The 19,911-nt window shown below is 38.7% G+C and overlaps 1 pseudogene; it reads left to right on the forward strand.

Annotated features, from left to right (window-relative positions):
• The first annotated feature begins 1,215 nt into the window (after positions 1 to 1,215).
• On the forward strand, positions 1,216 to 2,686 carry LOC138148850 (glutamine synthetase pseudogene; annotated as a pseudogene).
• Positions 2,687 to 19,911: the final 17,225 nt, after the last annotated feature.

Below are 19,911 nucleotides of genomic sequence, written 5' to 3' on the forward strand. Positions count from 1 at the left end.
TGAAAAATCTTCCCTGCCTCCTAATAAGCTGAATGTAATCACATGGAACCTGTGGTGGGAGGAGCTTACTGAAGGGTAGAGCAGAACCCACAGCAAGCTGGGAGTCTCAGCAGTTAGAGTTGGAGGGAGGAGAGGATGCACCCAGGGAGACAGCTAAGCTTGTGAGTATTGCCCCCTACTGTGACAGTTAGGTTTGCAAGTAAATGTTTATTTTGGGGAAGGCTAAATGGTGGTGTTGCTTCCTGCTGTGTATTCACTTCTTTGCTACTATGATGGATTTGACTTTCTGGTGTTGAGATTTGGTTTTCTGTTGTCTGAATAAATGTTCGCTTCTGTCTTCTATATGGAGAGTCTGTTATATTTTGCAATTGAGAACTATGCTGGTATGTTTACAGTCACCTCAGTGCTGTAAATATCGCATTGGTGCTACAGACAGCTAAGGCTTGATTGATCATTGTGGCTTCCTGGTTGTATGAATACAAAAGTCAGATCATGAATAATATTAGCTAGCACTGATATCATGCCTACTATATGCCAGGCACTCTGCTAAACATTTTTTTAAACAAATATTATCTCATTTGAACCTCATAACAATACTGTTTGGTAAGAGCTTTTATTATCCACATTTTTACAGTTGAGGAAATTGAGGCAAATAGTAGCTAAGTGACTTGCCCAGGGTCACACAGCTAGTACATATCTGAAACTAGATTTGAACTCAGCTCTTCCTGGTTTCAAACCCAACACTCCATCCACTGTACTACCTACCTGACTCATGAAGAGATAGAAGCTTCCCCCTGCTAACAGAATTTTAAATGTAGTCTGTACAAGATCAGTCTTTAACCTGTAAATAGCCAGAGCCACACAAAGCAATCCAAAAACAGGAGTGCCAGGAAGCAAATAGCAGTTTAATTAATTATTTTCAGAGTAGTAATTTGTTCTGCATACCTTTGAAATTGTCTTAAGGAGAGCCCCACATGCTGGAATAAAGGCACAGTTTATATACATATTTTAAAATGGGAAAAGTTGGGGGGGGGGAGAAAGGTGGATTAAACACAATCATTTCCAGAGCCCAAGTGGTTTCCTACGACGAATCCACATGCAGGACAACACGGGTGTTTTTGAGACCTATGGGAATAGTATTGTTTCAAGTTTTGGGGTCATGATTACATGATGGGACACAGAATCAGAGTTCTGTGACAAGTATCTTTGATTAGGGGGCAGAGCTGAGAATGGAAGCCGCTGTCTTGGCCACAGCCACAGCCACCGCTGCCACTTGAACCACTTCCACAGCCAGCAGCTAGAGCCTCCAACCATCTCCGTCAGCCGGAGACCCTGTGGAACTACCTTCCAGCGCCCTCGACTTTGACACCTTTTTTCCAGACCTTTCCAGAATCAGGACAGCTTCCAGCATGGCTACCTCAGCCAGTTCTCACTTGAACAAAAATATCAAGCAGATGTACCTGAACCTGCCTCAAGGAAACAAAGTCCTGGCCATGTACATTTGGATCGATGGCACTGGAGAAGAACTTCGCTGTAAAACTCAGACCCTAGACAGTGAACCGAAGAGCATTGATGAACTACCTGAATGGAATTTTGATGGCTCTAGCACCTTTCAGTCTGAAGGCTCTAACAGTGATATGTACCTTGTTCCCGCTGCTCTGTTCCGAGACCCCTTCCGAAAGGACCCCAACAAACTGGTTTTCTGTGAAGTTTTCAAGTATAACCGCAAGCCTGCAGAGACCAATTTGAGGCATACCTGTAAATGGATAATGGATATGGTGACCAACCAGAAACCCTGGTTTGGTATGGAGCAAGAGTATACTCTCATGGGAACAGATGGACACCTTTTTGGTTGGCCTTCCAATGGGCTCCCTGGGCCCCAGGGTCCATATTACTGCGGCGTGGGAGCGATAAAGCCTATGGAAGAGATATAGCAGAAGCTCATTACTGTGCTTGTCTATATGCTGGAGTCAAAATTGGGGGGACAAATGCTGAAGTAATGCCAGCCCAGTGGGAGTTCCAGATAGGACCATGTGAAGGGATTGAAATGGGAGATCACCTCTGGATTTCCCGCTTCATCCTCCATCGAGTGTGTGAAGATTTTAGAATGATTGTAACATTTGATCCCAAGCCAATCCCTGGGAACTGGAATGGAGATGGCTGCCATACTAATTTCAGCACCAAGGCCATGAGAGAAGAGAATGGTCTAAAGTTTATTGAAGAAGCCATCGAGAGACTAACTAAGAGACACAAGTATCACATCCGAGCTTATGACCCCAAGGGGGGTATGGACAATGCCCGTCGCCTGACAGGTTTCCATGAGACATCCAACATCAACGAGTTCTCTGCTGGCGTGGCCAACCGCAGCGCTAGCATCCGAATTCCCCGGATGGTTGGGCAGGACAAGAAGGGTTACTTTGAAGATCGCCCCTCTGCCAACTGTGACCCTTATGCAGTGACAGAGGCACTTATCCGTACCTGTCTCCTCAATGAGACAGGAGAAGAACCTTTTCAGTATAAAAACTAAGTGGACTAGACCTACAGATACCTTCTGTATCCCCCACCCCATAACCCTTTTCTCATGCCCTCTTCCACCTCACCTCTCCCCTCTTCCAATTTTCCCTACTAGATGTAACTCAGGGCACAAAATACCATGTTTTTTTGTGCCCACAAAAAAAAAAAAGAATCTTTGATTAGCTTCATTTAAGGTACACAGGCACAGGAATGTAGTGATTATGAAAGTATTGTCAAGGATTTGTTTGATCATTTCAAGCTGCACTGTGAGTTTCTGACTCCCAAACCAGAAAGGGCAGCTCTGAGAAATCAAAATTTATTAGTATATTCATTACATATATCATATCGATTGACATGAAAATCATAATTCCCTCAGGATTCCCACATATACTTCTGCATCTCATTTTACTCCAATCCTGCTGAATATCACCAAATATTGAAGACCATACCTGACTCAGGTAGTTTAGATTCAATAATGGAATTAAATGAGACAGAAGTATGCTGGAAACAGCTCTTGAGAACTGATAGTTGAATTTTCATTGTGAGCATTTACATCTCAGAAATCAGCAAATAGCTACAAATCTGGCACTGAGTTATTGTTTTGTTGATTGTCCAGGCTTAAGAAAGTAATGGAGAGGGGCGGCCAGGTAGCACAGCAAGTAAGAGCAACGGCTCCAGCGTTGAGAAGACCTGGAGATCGAATCCCGGGCTCAGACACTTAGCACCCACCCAGAAACACCTGGCCTTGTAACCTTGAGCAAGTTACTTAACCCCGATTGCTTAAAAATATTAAAAAAAAAAAGTAATGGAGAAAATATCAGTAACGCAGATTAAACATAAAAGTGTGTCATAGAGAGCCAGTTGTTAAACATTTACCACCCACACCCATGGAGGCACTTAGATACTATCTAATAGATTATAGAAGGAAATTTACTTAGCCATATCATGTCAAGGATATTCAAACAAGAATAAAGCATTGATTCAATGGAATACAACTTCCCTGCCTCAAGTATGTGTTAAGACTGAGAAAGTAGCTCCTAACTTCTCCTGGCCGAATTTGTACTTAAATCATCTGGAAACTCCCACCCTGACTAATTAAATTTTGAGGTGGGTAATTCCCTGGGAACCCAATGTACCAGGGTAAGTACAAGTTGGGGGAGGTATTCCAGAGGAAGTGCTACACAAATATGGTTCAACATTAGAGAAAACAATTAGAATAATTTAGCATTTAAATGACAAAGATAAACCAAAACCACATGATTATTTCAATAAATATGAAAAAGTCTTTGAAAAAAACATACTCATTTATGTTAAAAAATGAAAACAAAAACACCATGGCTATGCATGCCAAATATACTCTATTGGATAAAATTTAACTTTATCTTGATGACGGGGAGAGCATCATTAAGAATGTCAGGAATTTCCACAGAGTTGCTTGTTTGTGTAATGTTTGTTCCTATTAAATACTACAAGACTGCTGGTTCCTACAGTCTTTTGTGTCTTCTTTTGATATGAGACTGCCAACCTTATTTGGGGGTAAGGGGACAGGGAGCTGTTGTCCAGATGTCTATTTCTAGTAGCATCCCCTTTCCTTTATGCCATTATATTTCATTTGTTGTTTCTGATCTGTGGATTCCATGGAACCAAGTTTATTAGAGCTTAAAGTAAGAGTAAATAGATAGACTAAGAGCCTCAGGGACTTTCCAACGAATTAAGAGCATGGATTTTACTTCAAGGACTCTGAGACATCTATTTTGGTTAATAATGGAAGCCTATTTCTCAATTCCTCACCATATTCCAGGGAGAGAGCTGATAGATAAATCACCTCAGGGTAAGTGGATTGTTCCTGTAATTCTTTTTATGATTTTGCTATATTATGACAAGTATCTATTAACCGATGTTGAATTTTCAGACTATTGTAGAGAACTGGTTTTATATCATATAATCAATTTATGTTATTTCTCCTATAATTCCTAAAAACTGCAAAAGCTGATAATTCAAATTTTTTCTTAAAATATTTTTATGCTTAGCTTTTATTTATACGTCACCTTCATTTCCAAATATATCTCTTTCCCTTCCCTTCCCCCAGAGAACTATCCCTTATAATAGAGCAGGGGAAAAAAACAGTTCAGCAAAATCACTTGACATATAATTAAATCTGACAATATATGCAGTGTTTCACACCCATAGTCCCCCACCTGTGAAAAGGGAAGAGGTGCATTTTGTTCTTTTTCAGGTCAAGTTTGATTATCATAATTACAAGATGTTCGGTTTGATTTTTTTTTTTGCGGTGGTGGCATTCTCAGTGATTCATACCTAATTGCAGTGCTGCTGGTGGAAGGATATTAAACTAATGGAAGTCTGGAAGAAAAAAAAAAGAGAAAGCAAGCCTTGTATAGAAAGAGTCAGAAAATAATGAAATAAATAGCAAGGAAAAAAATCAATATGCTGTTTACAAAATCTCTCCTTTCTGTTTGTTTTACAAGCCTAGTACATTCTGGGTGTTAAAAGATATTACAAATACCCAGTAAAAAAAAAATCATCCTTCGCCAAAAATAAATACAAAAACAGATGATACAGCAATAATGAACAGAAGCAAAATTAATGTATTGTTCTTTTACCTCAGTAATAATAACAGAAGTGTGAGTTTCTGTACTTGCACTGTAGTAAGACATAAAAATTTAGACCCTTCTAAACACGTAGAGCTGGTAATGGGTATTCTTGCATGTAGCTGAAGCATCTGCAGAACAGGGATTGAGTTAGTCACAGTATACCCTTTCAAGTCAATAAAGCAAACGGATTTCAGATTACTGAAAATGAATGTGTGCAAAGGAAAAAAAAATCAAAGACTTCTCATTCTACTGGTCAAAAGATAAAGATCTGTTTCCATCCTGAGAAGTGTAAATTACAAAGGACAGTAAACTCATGTTACAAATGAAATGATCTGAAAAGACCTTTCATTTCCTTCTGCTAGCTTGTCACTAGGGAGATAAATGTGTTGAAATATATAGTACTATATATCTTCCAATCTAAAGTTTGAGGAGTTGAGTCCCATTAGATTTGTCTGTCTTTGTTTCTTCAATTTCATTTTATGTGTTTATGGCAAGTAGGCTATTTCTTAAACTCAATTTGAGCAGGGGGCACAGAATGTTTATATTCAGTTTTATTAAATGAATTTATGAATGAAAGAATTGCATTTCTTTATGAATCTAAGATAGCACTATACAATTCTCTGTTATTTGGAGTTAAACATTTTGTATCATTGAGTATTGTATTAATTTTCATAAAGACATTAAAAATTACCATTATAAAGAAATAAAAATTATTCTCCATTTGAACAAACTCATATGAAATACAGTTGTAATCATAATCATCATCCCATTTATCAACTTAGAAAGATAAGGCAAAAAACTGTCACAACCATATCTAAAATGAAGTTATTAAATATTTAATGGAATAAGAATCTTTTCACTGGGTTTTCTAGCTATATGTGTCAGAACTATCATTCATTAATCAGCATTTATTGAGCTAGCATATGTTGAAGATAATGCATGGGGCATATGGAAAACAAAGGAATATATAACTACATAAGGCCAGAAAACTTTTTTTAAGTTACAAAAAAAAAAAGGAAATAGGTATCCAAATGTATATAACAGTGATCTCCAAAGTAGGGTATGATAGACAAAGGGATATTCAAGAAAATGCGTTAGGGCACGGGAAGGAAATATTACAACTTATATTTGTATTTATTTATGTCTAAAAAAAGAAATTAAGCTTTACTAATACTTAACATATGGATTGACACTTGTGCCCTCATTTGTTCCATATGTTAGATAGCCATTAGTATAGATGGTATCCAAGATAGCCTGAGGGAAGAGTGAGAGCTCTACAATTCAGATGGATGGACAATAGTCCCCTCACTTGTTCATTTACATTCAGCAAACTGAAAAATATTACAGCTTGCATTTATCAGGTTAAATGGATTGATGAACTTTATCATCTAGTTTTAAGTAAGTTAAATCTTCGCAAAATACACAAATGGTCTGAAAAGTTTTTTGCAAGGAAAGTGCAGAATGAAGATCATTATGTGAGCGTGAGAAAATAGCAAAGCTAACTTTACTCCTAGTACAAACTATCGTCCATCTTACAAGGCAAATACAATGACAATCTAATCAGAAAAGAAATAGGCCAAATCAGTTATCAAGAAGATTATTTAAAATACAGATTTAAATCCTCTATTGCTAATGCTGACCTAAGCATATATTATGCCTTTCATTTTTAACTAATGATACTGTAACAGGGTATTCAGACTCTTCCGTGGGATAGACTTCTGAAGCACTCATGTTGGAAAGAGTTTAAACTTTAGGGACCCTGGACCTTGTAGTTTGTTGCTGTTGCTGTTGTTTTTTCCCTAACCTGGGAAGATCATGCAACTTGGATTGAACTAGACAGGTTTACATTGATTGACCTAGCCTTAGAATGGGACTAAGATTGTAACAGAGTTGGGGAGCTAAACTGCAGCAGGGAAGGCCATGGCACTTATATGGTAACTCAGGAAGGACTGACTATAGAAGCTGCTGGCTTTGGCAGGTCAGCCTTTACTTTACCAAAAAGGAACCCAGACTGTATTTTACAATAAGGTTACTAAAGGTAACTAATTGTCCCTCTTTAAGAACTGTGAGAAAACTCCAGAAAGGTTTTCTCTTACCAACTTCTGCCTCCCTGGGCCTGTTATTCTTAGGTAATTTGTAGCGTTTTCTTAAATTGTGACTTTATCCTGATTTTTGCTTTCCCTTTGCATAAAATCTGTGCTTGACCCTGAAAATTGTGTAATGAATGTTTGGTTGAGGACTTGAGGATTAATAGGAGTTGCCAGTGGTTAGGTATAAATTTCAGGCAAAAAAGACGTAACAAAAGAAGTCAGGAGATTCAATCCTGTCCACTTAAATCTCAGGTCTGGTGTGGAGTGATTTATGAGCTGTTAGGATTTTTTTAAATAAATAATTTTATAAAATTCCCAACAAGCTGAGTTTTAACTGAAGTTGAGTTAAAAACAACAACAATTATTTTTATCCCTGGTTTAGAGAACCTATTAAGTGTACTCCTGTAATAAGGTGTGGCTGGTAGCTGGTGGCAGGTTACCTCTTTAGACTGTATGCCTGTGGGGAGGAGGGAGAAGTATTGGTAGAAGGGAAGGAAAGGTTTGCCTTCTCCCCACAAGGCCTCTACCCTTTAACAAGAGCTGGGGCCAAAGAGAGAACATGAAAAGTGAAAGTTACACCCAAAACCAAGCCCCATGGACAAAGACAGGTGTGGTTTGGGAGAATTCAGCTCTATTTTCCTGAAGAGAGGAGGAAGTAGATCCCCACAGGAATGAACAAAACATGCTTCCCTGTATATAGTACTTTGCTTTTGTCATAGAGTCAATAAAACAATTCATAATAAAAACATCTATTTTAATGACTGCACCTGCAGCATCTCTAAGAATCAGTCTGCCCCTAGATGGAATATAGACAGTTACAAATCCAGAAGTCCTAGGAAAGGCACAATCAATTTGCATTCCACCCTCTACACAAATGCACCCTCCCCCTAAGCCCCTCCTCCGTAAAGTGAGTGAAGTTGAGACAAATACAATATAGCTCCTCGTGAGCTCAACTAAGAATATCAAGTAAGAACCAATTATTGGGTAAAACCTCTAGACCCAAGACGCAAACCTTCTCTTGGTACAGGACATGGCCTTGTGATGCCAGACTTTTCCATCAATGGCAGGGCCCTCTGACTGTGTCCCAGTACAGTTAATTTATTGCTCGTGAAACAGGGTCTAGGCAAGGGCAGAGCCGATTCAGAAAGAAACTCTCCCAGCTCTGGCTACCATCATATTTCTCTTTCTCATCCCCCTTTTCCTCGATGTTTCTCCCTTGATGTGTTGTTTTATCACTTCTAATCGAACACTACGTTATCATCCAAAGCCCAAACATTTCATGCAGTTGATTTGGGGCAAACAGAGGGATGCCCACTCTACTCAATAAGTATGTATTGAATGGCTAAATTCTATCATCCCTTTTTCTTAAAGAAATATATTTCTAAATAATAGAAAATATAATTTAGCATAAGGGTTCTTAACCTTTTTTGTGTATGTCATGGACACTTTTGGCAGTCTGGTAAAGCTATATTCTTTTTTTCAGAATAATGTTTTTAAATGCATAAAATAAAATACGTTAAGATCAAAATATGTTTTTTAAAAAGTTCATGGACCCTAGGTTAAGAACCCATGATTAATGTATGTGATCTAATACTATGGTGCTGTAAGAAATGATGATGGGGATGGTTTGAGGGAGTGAAGTAACAAGAATCAGGAGAATAACTCATGCAATAAAAATGATATTGTAAAGACAAACAACTTTGAAAGATTTAGGAATGCTGATTAGCACAATGACCAACCACAATTCCAGAGGCCTCGAGATGAAACATGTTATCTACCCCTCGATAGAGAAGAGATGGATTCAGAGTGCAGATTGGGACGTAATAGGAGAATTTGTTTTTTTATGACTATATATGTTCAGAACAAGGGTCTTGTTTCTCTTACTTTCTTAACTGGTAGGGGTGGGGTGGGGAAGAGAAGGTGGAAATGAGAGAATTCAGGTCTGAAAATAAAATAAAGTTTAATTTAAAAAAAAAAAGAACTCATGATTTAGCAGAAAATACCATCTAAATTTTAAGATTTAAAAATTATTCTCCTTTCCAAATACCTTTAAAACAGATAGTCTATGTGCTATCTCTATTTTACAGATTCAGAACTGAGATTCCCAGAGGAGAAATGACTTAACCACTTGACTTTAGGTCTAACTTTCCACTAAACCATGTTGCTCGCCTTCATAGCAGGAGTCAATATGTATCCATTTTTTGAAGTAAAATAACTGGCTGTGGAACACAAGTACAGTAGTTCTCTGAACGATTTCTTACTCAGTAATAGCATCTATTTCCATAAACTCTATTCATAGATCAAATTTCATTGAAATATAGTAAATATTGAGGAAGATACACTCATTTGAAAACATCATGTGTTATTTTATGTCAAGAAAGTAGAATGAGGGGCCTCAAAGTGGTTCACTGAATAGAGCACCAGCCCTGGAGTCAGGAGGACCTGAGTTCAAATTCAGCTTCAGACACTTAACACTTACTAGCTGTGTGACCTTGGGCAAGTCACTTAATGCCAATTGCCCTGCCTTCCACTCTCTTAAAAAAAAGCAGAATAAATAACATCTTTAAGCTCTTTCATTTTGTGCCGGAGTTGGCCCAAATCTAACAGACAGACAATGTGAAATACTGAAGATAGTTAAAAGAGACTTTACTTCACCCAGTACCAAAAATAAACTCAATAAGGCATATAATAGGTCCAAAACTATACCCTCAACCTCCTGTCTTCTAGGCTTTAGTCCTGCATTTCCAATAGCAGACCAAATGTCTCTAACTGGATGTACTACTAGTATCTTTAACGCAAAACATTCAAAACTAAATTCATCACCTTGCCTTCTTCCCTCCAAAAATAATTTTTCTTCCTGACTTCTGGATTATTTTTGTCACCAATCATCCATTTGTCCAAATGCTCAGGAAGGAAATCTTGGAGTAAACTGTGATTATTCTCTTTCCTAGCCCCTTACATCCAATGAGTTGTCTTTAATATATCTCACATCCATCCCCTCCATTGCATACCTACCGTGACCTTTCTGATTTAAGCCCTATTACCTTCCACTCCAACTATTTCATACTCCTCCTACTAATTGCATCTACCAGGGGTGGGGAACCTGCAGTCTGAATGCCACATGTGGCCTCAAGTAACCACATGTAGTCTTTTGACTGAGTCCAAGTTTTACAGAACAAATTCTTTTATTAAGGGGATTTGTTCTGTGAAATTTGGATTCAGTCAAAGGGCCACACTTGAGGACCTAGAGGGCCACATGTGGCCTCAAGACTGCAGCTTCCCCACCCCTTTCGGTTCTACCTGCTTCAATTCATCCCACATACTCATGACAAATTAATCAATCACCCTACAGCTCTAAGAACAGTTAAAAGAGCGTGTCACTAGGTTAACCAAAATCCTTCAGTGTCTATCCATTTACCTACTGAAATGGTAATCAAGACCCTCCATAACATGTCTTGTATTTCCAGATAAGATATACTCTTTTTTTTTGTTTTATAAAAGCAATCGGGGTTAAGTAACTTGCTCAAGGTTACAGGGCCAGTTATTTCTGGGTGTGGTGCTGAGTGTCTGAGCATGGGATTTGATCCAGGTCATCCCAACACTGGAGCCAGTGCTCTTACTCGCTGAGCCACCTAGCCACCCCTAAGCAATTGGGGTTAAGTAACTTGCTCAAGGTTACACGGCCAGGTGTTTCTGGGTGGGTGCTAAGTGTCTGAGCCCGGGATTCGATCTCCAGGTCTTCTCAACACTGGAGCCAGTACTCTTACTCACTGTGCTACCTGGCCACCCCGATAAGATATACTCTTAATATTCTAGCCAAATTGAACTATACCTCCAGATACAGCCTATGTTTTCTTAGCTCTGTGACTCTGCTCATGTTATTTTTCTCTCATTATAATGCCCTATCCCCTAATCTCTCCCTATCAAAATTTTATACAATCTTGAAAGCCCAGTTAAAACTCCACCTCCTTTATGTGATGGGGGTGGAGGGAACTGGCCAATGAAGATCCAGGCCTTAGAGCAGATGCACTATGTTCTTCCTGTTATCAACCCCATGTGGTGTAGAAATGTGTAATGAATAGGTACGATCATGCATTTCTGGATACAGACTCACGAAGTCTCCATATACATTGGTATCAGGCAGGTTGTATTGTGCATGCTGAACTGGACCTTAATCGGTCAGCTCCCATCCCCAGCCCTTACACTCATAAAGTTTCTTTTGAAGCTGTGCTGCTATAACAAGGTGAGATCTCTTCCTCCTCTAAACCCCGGTGTGAGTGTGCATACTCTCGTGCACTTGCAATAATCACCTTTATAGAGAGGTTATTTGTGTACTTTTGTTTTTTCTCTCCACTGCATCATAAACTCCTTAAGCACAAGAAGTACCAATGCATTTGTGTATCCCCTCTATCACCAAGTATAATGCCTTTCACACAGTGAGTACCCATGTTTCCCCGATAATAAGACCTATCCCGAAAATAAGCCCTCCCCTTACTGTGTAAGATTCCTCTAAAATAAGCCCTCCCCCGAAAATAAGCCCTATTGAGATTGCTACTGTAGTGAAGGTGATCCCCTGCGCTACAGGCTACATTATGGTACCCTCTGTATGCACCGTTTCCCTCCCCCCCCGTGAAAAGCACGCCGCGCTCCGAGCTGCATCCAATCAGAGCTGCAGCAGTGAGCGCGTCATCCTGTTCTTCCCCAGTGATTTGCTTGCTGGCGCCATTGAGGGCAGTGCCATGGAGGAGAGCTGAGGCAGGACAACATAAGCCCTCCCCTGAAAATAAGCCCTCTGGTGTTTTTCTTTCCAAAAAAATTAATAAGACAGTGTCTTATTATCGGGGAAACACAGTACAAACAAGAGAGGAATTGAGCTGCCTGATGGAACTTCCATCTTAGGGCCCCACTTTCTGATTACTGACTTGTCCCAATTACCATCTCTTAACTTGCAGACCAATGTCCAGTTCCTCCCCATATTCTCCTATGTATGTATTCCCTTTCCCCCCAGTTAGAATGTAAACTACTTAAGGACAGGCACTATCTTTGTTTCTATATTTATATCCCCAGTGCTTAACCTAGTACTTGGTACACAGTAAGGGCTTAATAAATGCTTTTTCATTAATTCATTCAATGAACATATTTATTGGATTGAAAAGGAAAATACAGAGTACTAAGTAAACTAAATTTGTTAGTAATAATATGCCTAGCATTTATATATTTTTATATTTATATATCTGTGGGCAGCTAGGTGGCACAGTGGTTAGAGTACCGGGCCTGGAGGCAGGAAGATTCATATTCATGAGCTCAAATAGAGCCCCAGGCACTTACCAGCTATATGACTCTGGGCAAGTCACTTAACCCTGTTTGCCTCACTTTCCTCATCTGTAAAATGAGCTGGAGAAGGAAATGTCAAACCACTCTACTATCTTTGCCCAGAAAACTCCAAATGGGGTCACCAAAAGTTGGACATGACTGAAAAATGACTGAACAACATAGAGCATTTTATATAGCTCTTTAAAGTGTGCAAGATGCTTTCTCTGTGTTATCTCATTTGGCAACCCTGTGAAATAGGTAGCATTATTATCCTTATTTTACAGATGAGGAAACTGAGGCTGAGGCTAAGGTCATACAGCTGGTCAAGTGTCTGAGGGGTATTCATCTTTCTCACTCTAAGTTCAACACAGCTGCCACAGTAGGATAGCTTTAAATTAACAAGCAGCTACCTCTCTACCTTTCAAAGCAGAATTATTTTAATGATGTGGAAGTGTGGTTCTAAATTAGGAAGGAATATTTCATTTGGGATTTTGGTTTCTTTCTAAACTCATTTCACAGAGAGAGACAAAAGGACATTCTCAGTTATCTTGAACATTTCATTATTTAATACTATTGTTTGAGGAAGAATCTTAGAGGTTGACCACTTCCCTTACTTTTCCACCTTCCTTTTAAAAAAAAAAAAAAGACATGGCCTTTATGCCTAAACTATGTTGCAACCACGAAGACTTAAAATTTTATAGGCAGCAGTGCTGAGATACTTATCCCACTGGCCATTCAACCCTTAATTTTCTCCTCTGTGTGATGTTTTCTGTTCTACCTCCTCATAACAGTGCCTTATTCTTGGATGCAATGAATATTCCTTTTTCAGGGGTCATCAGGACAATGGTCACATTTTTCCGGCAACACAATAGGACAAGCATTTTTTTCTTGTTTTGTTTTCAAGCAGCTTTTAGACTTCATGGTAAAGGCAAAATATCAACACAAGCCAGTGTGAAGTTCAAATGCTGGCAGCCTAATCCTGTTTCCTCTTTTGGCCAGTAAAAGTAATAATAAATGAGAAAGAGTTGACCAGATCATCTTTAATGACATAGGATCTTAGATCCCATGATCCCTGATTATTTATTTTGTGATTACTTGTGATCAGTAGTTAGGTATGTAATGCCTACTCCTTTGTGGATGATGTTTACCATTGAAGTTGATGTCATAAAAACAATGTCTCCCTTTTTACTTCTCTTCCTGAATATGTATTACAGCAGAAAAGAGAAAAAATAAGTTTTGACCAGTGGCTATAGTGGTATGATTAAACCTGATCTGGAAAACTCCAGAGGCTCTCCAGGGAAAAGTGAAAAATGAATTCCACTTTTACCCTATAGAAATTTATCCTCACCTGGGGAGGAGGTAGGAACAGTTCTTTGGACTAGAGGTATCAAATGGGGGTGGGGGAGATGGGAGCTAATTAAAATAAAATTCTAAAATATTTAACAAAATAAACAAAATATAATAAAACATAGATTATATTACATTTAAAAACTATACAGTCCTGTTTCTATGTGCGTTGGGCCACTGCTTAGTAGTTTCCAAAGTGGAAGCTATAACCTGACTCCATGGACTTTGTGGCATGACCCCAAGAAGGTATGTGATCAACCAATCATCAGATGGGAAGATGGGTCACACTTAATTTACCCATTCTAACCAAGAGTATCCAATACAACTACACTTATTCTTCATCCATTAGTCCTAACATTCCCTTAACTTTTCCCCTCCCATCTCCTGAGTTGAGCATCAGTCCCTCAGAGTAGTTATAACCTAACCAGATACCCAAAGTAGAAGCTGCACAGGGTCTCTCTGGAAAATCACTCTCCAGCATACTCATCCCCTCTCCACTTTCTGGCTGTAGAAAATACCCCTGAGAAGGCAATGGGCTCTAGACTCCAAGATAGCAGTAAGAAAAAATAGTTTTAGTGAGTGCAAAAAAGTTTTTGTTATTCATTTTCCAGTTGTGTCAGATTTTTCATGATCCTATTTGGGGTTTTCTTGGCAAAGATGCTAAAGTCTTTCAGGCTCTAGGTCTGGCATTCTATCTACTATGCCACCTCACAGCCAGCAAAAACTTTTACTTATTAATAAATAAAAAATTTTTAAATTTAAATATTTTTACTTCATTTCATTTTAAAAATCTATTTTGCATATGTTTATAAGGCACACATTGTATTAGTACAATAGTACATAATTTATAATACATTTTGGACTATGTGCAATAGAATTTTATTACAGATAGGGTATATGATCAAAAAAGTTTGGAGGCTGCAGCTCTGGGGTATAGAAATGACCTAGGTACCCCAAGCAACTTATACACTAGACTTGAGCACTGGACTGGGACCTGGAAGTTGGTGAGTACACTAAAATTCCCCAGGGTAACCAAAGTTCCTATAAAATGTTGGCTTTAAATAACAACAGTGGCTGATGCTTGCTAAGCTAATCACTATGTGCTCCCATCTCTCATAGCTACAAGGAGCAGCCTGACATTTTGCCTAAGCAGCTCTAATATTGCCACTTCCCAGTTTCTGACACTTAGGTTTCATTGCTTCAAATTGTGCTTCAGCAGCATTGTCCTTAACGTATTTGTTTTGTCTGGCTAATGTTTTATACTCATTTTCCCAGTGGGAAATAAAGGAAGCTATTAATCTCTGGTTATTCCTTTAGCATAGCCAATTCCTGTGACCGGCTGCTGCTGGCCTCTACTGGCCGGAAAGGGAAGACGCTCATCCTGTTAGGAATTCCCACACTTCTACAATACTTGTTCTGACGGCAGATGTTTCAAAAACCCAGACAACAGATGAACAGCAGTCTGTATCACAGCATAAAATATATATCATCATTACTTTAATGTTAGATGATACTTCTGAGATTTTGTGACATGCTGTCTTTGTTATCATGGGTTACTATACATTTCTTTTTTTTTTTTCTTTTTGGAGGGCAATTTGAGTTAAGTGACTTGCCCAAGGTCACACGGCTAGTTTTTGTGTTAAGTGTCTGAGGCCGAATTTGAACTCAGGTCCTCTCTATTCTCTGTGCCACCTAGCCACCCTGTTACTATACATTTCTTAATCTTGTTTCCCCTTTGTATGTTTTTAGAAAGCAGTTGTTTTTTTTAAATTGGTAAGTTTTTAACACCAAAGTCATTTCCTGATATCGCCTACCCCATTGAACATTCCCTGGCAACAACCACAACAACAAAAAACAGTTAAGTAAAACTGTCTGACAAAGGGGCCATGTCTACCAGTTCAACCTACATTCAGAAGCCATAGTTCCTCATTTCCCTAATCTTTATTATATTTTAAAGAGAAAACAAGACAGAAAAACTAATGCAATGGTTATAAATTTCAATTTACAAAGTAAAAAAAGACACAAAACCAAAAACTTCATAGTAATATCAATTAAATCAATATGTATTATGAATTTTTATTATCTACCTAAACTATTAGAATAAACTAACACCAAGTGGCAAAGCTTTTTTTTTGGAGGGAGAGAGGCAGGGCAATTAGGGTTAAGTGACTTGCCCAACGTCACATGGCTAGTAAGTGTTAAGTGTCTGAGGCCACATTTGAACTCAGGTTCTCCTGACTCCAGGGCAGGTTCTCCATTCACTATGACACCTAGCCTCCCCACAAAACTTTTAAATGAAGGTAAGGTCTCAAATTTGAACAAGTCTGAACATTCTGAGATTTAAAGTCATTAATGTGATTTAAACTACTGGGGAAAAATTTTTGACTTCTACTTCAGATTCTTGGGCAAGTAATTTAACCTCTCTGAGTCTTAGTTTCCTCATCTGTAAAATGGAGATAACATGCCTACAATCCCTACCTCACAGGGTTATTGTGAGGCTCAAATGATATAATGCATGGTTCTTTACAAACCTTAGTAATAACCATAGCTAGCATTTATGCAGTGCTTTAAAGTTTTCAAGGGGCAACTAGGTGGTGCAGTGATCAGGAAGACTCATCTTTCTGAGTTCAGATCCTCAAACACTTCCTGGCTGTGTGACCCTAGGCAAACCACTTGACCTTGTTTGTCTCAGTTTCCTCATCTGTAAAAAGAGCTAAAGAAGGAAATGGCAAACCATTCCAGTATCTTTGCCAAGAAAACCCCAAATGGGGTCACAGAGAACTGGAAATGACTGAAAAATGAATACACACAAAGTTTGCAAAGTGTTTTACAAATATCTCATTTGTAACTTACTACAACCCTATGAGGTTGATAACTATTAATAACCTCCTTTTGTAGATGAGGAAATTGAGGCAAGAAGTTAGGTGATTTGCCCATGGTTACCTAGATAATAAGTGTCTGAGAGAAGTTCTAAACTCAAGGTTCCCTGACTCTAAGTCCAGCATTCTGCAATATCCATTGCACAAATTAAAAGAGCTTTTTATAAATATTGGCTATTATCATTCAATACTATTTGTTGTTGTTGTTAAGTTGTGACTACTCTGTGAGCCCATTTGGGGTTTTCTTGGCAAAGAAATGAAGTGTTTTGTCATTTTCTTTTCTAGATCATTTTACAGATGAGGAAACTGAAGCAGAGTTAAGAGCCTTGTACAGGGTCACACAGCTAGGGAAGTGTCTGAGACCAGATTTGAACTTAGGTCTTCCCAACTCCAGGCCTGGTGCTCTTTCTATTCACTGTACCACGTGACTGCCCATTTTTATACTATACAACCATTAAAAAAAAAAATCAAAACCCAAACAACAACAAAAACAATCTTAAAACACCTAAATCCAGTTAGCACATCAAATTTTTAGTTTTTACTTTTAACTTTCTGATCAATTAAATTATAACTTTAACAGACTTTATTGACGTTTTCATCTCTTTAGAATGCTGTGACATCAATCAACAAGTATTTCTCAAGCACCTACTATAATTGTATTATGTTGTACAGCAGTGGTATCAAACTCAAATAGAAACCAATGGGCTGCTTATTAACTTAGAAAACCAAAAATTCACATTATCTCTATTATATTGCACTTTTATTTACTTTGTTAAACATTTCTCAATTATATTTTCATCTGATTCAGACCTACTTGCTGTTCTCAAGATGAGAGTTTGACATGTCTACACAGGTATGTGTACATAGTACAAAGTAAGAAGTGAATGAAATGGTACTTGAGCTAAGTCTTGAAGGCAGTTAGAGTTTCCAGGAGGTAGAGTTGAGTAGGGAAAACAATTCAAGCATAAAGAACAGCCTTTGTAAAGGTGAGAGAGAGACAATGTTATGTGCAGCTAACAGCAAGTTAACAGCAAGTAGACCAGTTTGATTGGAGTGAAGAAGTAATGTGTAATCAATCTGGAAAAATAGGCTGGAACTATATTGTAAAGGTAAAGGGGAGGGAAAGGTAAGCATTTATTAAGTGCTATGTACCAGGTATTATTCTAAGCAATTTAAAAATATTCTCTTGTTTGATCCTCACAACAATCCTAGAAGGTAGGTACCATTATTGTTACCATTTTACAGTTGTGGAAATTGAGACAGACAGTAGTTAAATGACCTTCCCAAGATCATACAACTAGCAAGCGTCTGAGGCTAGATTTGATATTGGGTCTTCCTGACTCCTGGCCCAGCACCCTATCCATGGTTCTACCTGGATTTGAAGGGCTTTAAAAGCTGAACAGAAGAGTTTATATTTTATCTTAAAATTTCTTGAGTGGAAGAGTGATGGAATCAGACCTGTGCATTAGGAATATCAGTTTGGCAGTTGAATGTATTGCAGAGGAAAGAGTCTAGAAGGAAAATCAATTGAGAGGTTATTGTAATAGTACAGGTGAGATGTGAGGAAGGCTTGTATTATGGTGTTTTTAGTGTGAGTAAAGAAAATGGCATGGATGTGAAAGGTTTTTTGATTCTACCTCCTTAACAAGTTCTGGCAACTGACTGAATATGGAAGGTGAGAGAAAGTAAAGAGTCAAGAATGACTCCTAGGTTGTAAACCTGTAGGATTTTTTTTGACAGGGGGCAAGATGGCATTTATATTAGAACTTATAAATGATTTTTAAATGTTGTTCTTTGCCAAGCATGGGAGTACATACCTGTAATTGCTGCTTTAAAGGAAGCTGAGACTTAATTATTAATAATTGATATATTAATTAACCTACTGGTTAATTGCTTGCTTAGGAGTTTTGAGCTGTACTAAAGCTAAAACTGTTCCCATGCCCACACTAAGTGTGACCCCAATATGGTGAGCCCCTGAGAGCAGGGAGACTACTAGGCTGTATGGGAGCCTTCTCTGTAGGCTGCCCCAGATCAGAAAAAAAACAGTGGAGCAGGTCAGTTTCTGTGTTGATCAGTGATGGGGGTCAGTGAGTGGTGTTGAACCTCCAGCCTGAGTGAGATAGGGAGAACCTATCTCAAAAAGGAAAAAACAAACTTTTTCTCTCTGTTGCTGTGGGTAGTCATGGAAGAGTATGCCATAGACTTAGGGAGAATATTTTATTGCTGCCTTTCCCTCTGTGCTGTGTCATTTAATTCATGCCTTTGAACTACTTGTGTCATCTGGCTGACTAGGAAAAGTAGACACATCGCTAGGGGCTTGTGAGCTATGGTTCCGAGAGGATGCAAACCCAGAGTACTTTGAACCTCAGGTAGCTTTTCTAAGAGATCCGGCATCTGAAAGGAGTAACTCAGGTGATCCCTCACTGGCAGTGGCAAAGGTGGACACAACTAGAGTAAGACAAGAGAGCGGTACATACTCAGGGAACATGTGTGACCAGGGTGACTCATGCCTCTGATGCTACAAGCTTAAATATATTTTCTGGTGATGTCATCATGCTGCACTTCCCATGTCTTGCAGGGTGTATATATATATATAGTCTCTACCAGTAGTAGAGTCTCTGCTAGGGATATGGGAATGGTGTGTAGTATCTGCTGGGGGTTGCTCCCTACTGGTCTTCCATGGCCACAGATTGACTATGCCCCACAGGTTCCATGTTACTGCTGACAATGGCCTTACTGGGCACACGGTTGTGAAGCTCGTTTCAGTTTGCAGTTTCTAGCTTCAGCTGGAGTCATCACTTGAGGTGCTACTTTTTTCTCCTAAAACAGGTGTTCTTAGCCTTTTTGTGTGTCATAGATCCCTTTGGAAGTCTAGAAAATACAAGCCTATGGAGCCTTTTCCAGAATGTCTTCAAATGCATAAAATAAAATACTTTGAAGTACAAAGGAAATCGACTATATTGAAATACAGTTATCAAAATATTTTTAAAAACAGGTTGACAGATCCAAGGTTTAAGAATCCCTACTTTTGTCTTATCTTTTTTTATTTTGAGGACTGAAGTTTAAACTTCAGCTGTCTTAGAAAGGCTCAACCCTTACTCTGTATCTGATGAGGGGAAAAAACCCTCAGCTGTTTTTTTTCCCCATGAATAGTCT

Source organism: Petaurus breviceps, unplaced genomic scaffold (genome assembly GCF_028583685.1).
Source record: "Petaurus breviceps papuanus isolate PSGF00001 unplaced genomic scaffold, PetGlider_PUasm1.0 90842, whole genome shotgun sequence".
Classification (NCBI taxonomy): Eukaryota; Metazoa; Chordata; class Mammalia; order Diprotodontia; family Petauridae; genus Petaurus; species Petaurus breviceps.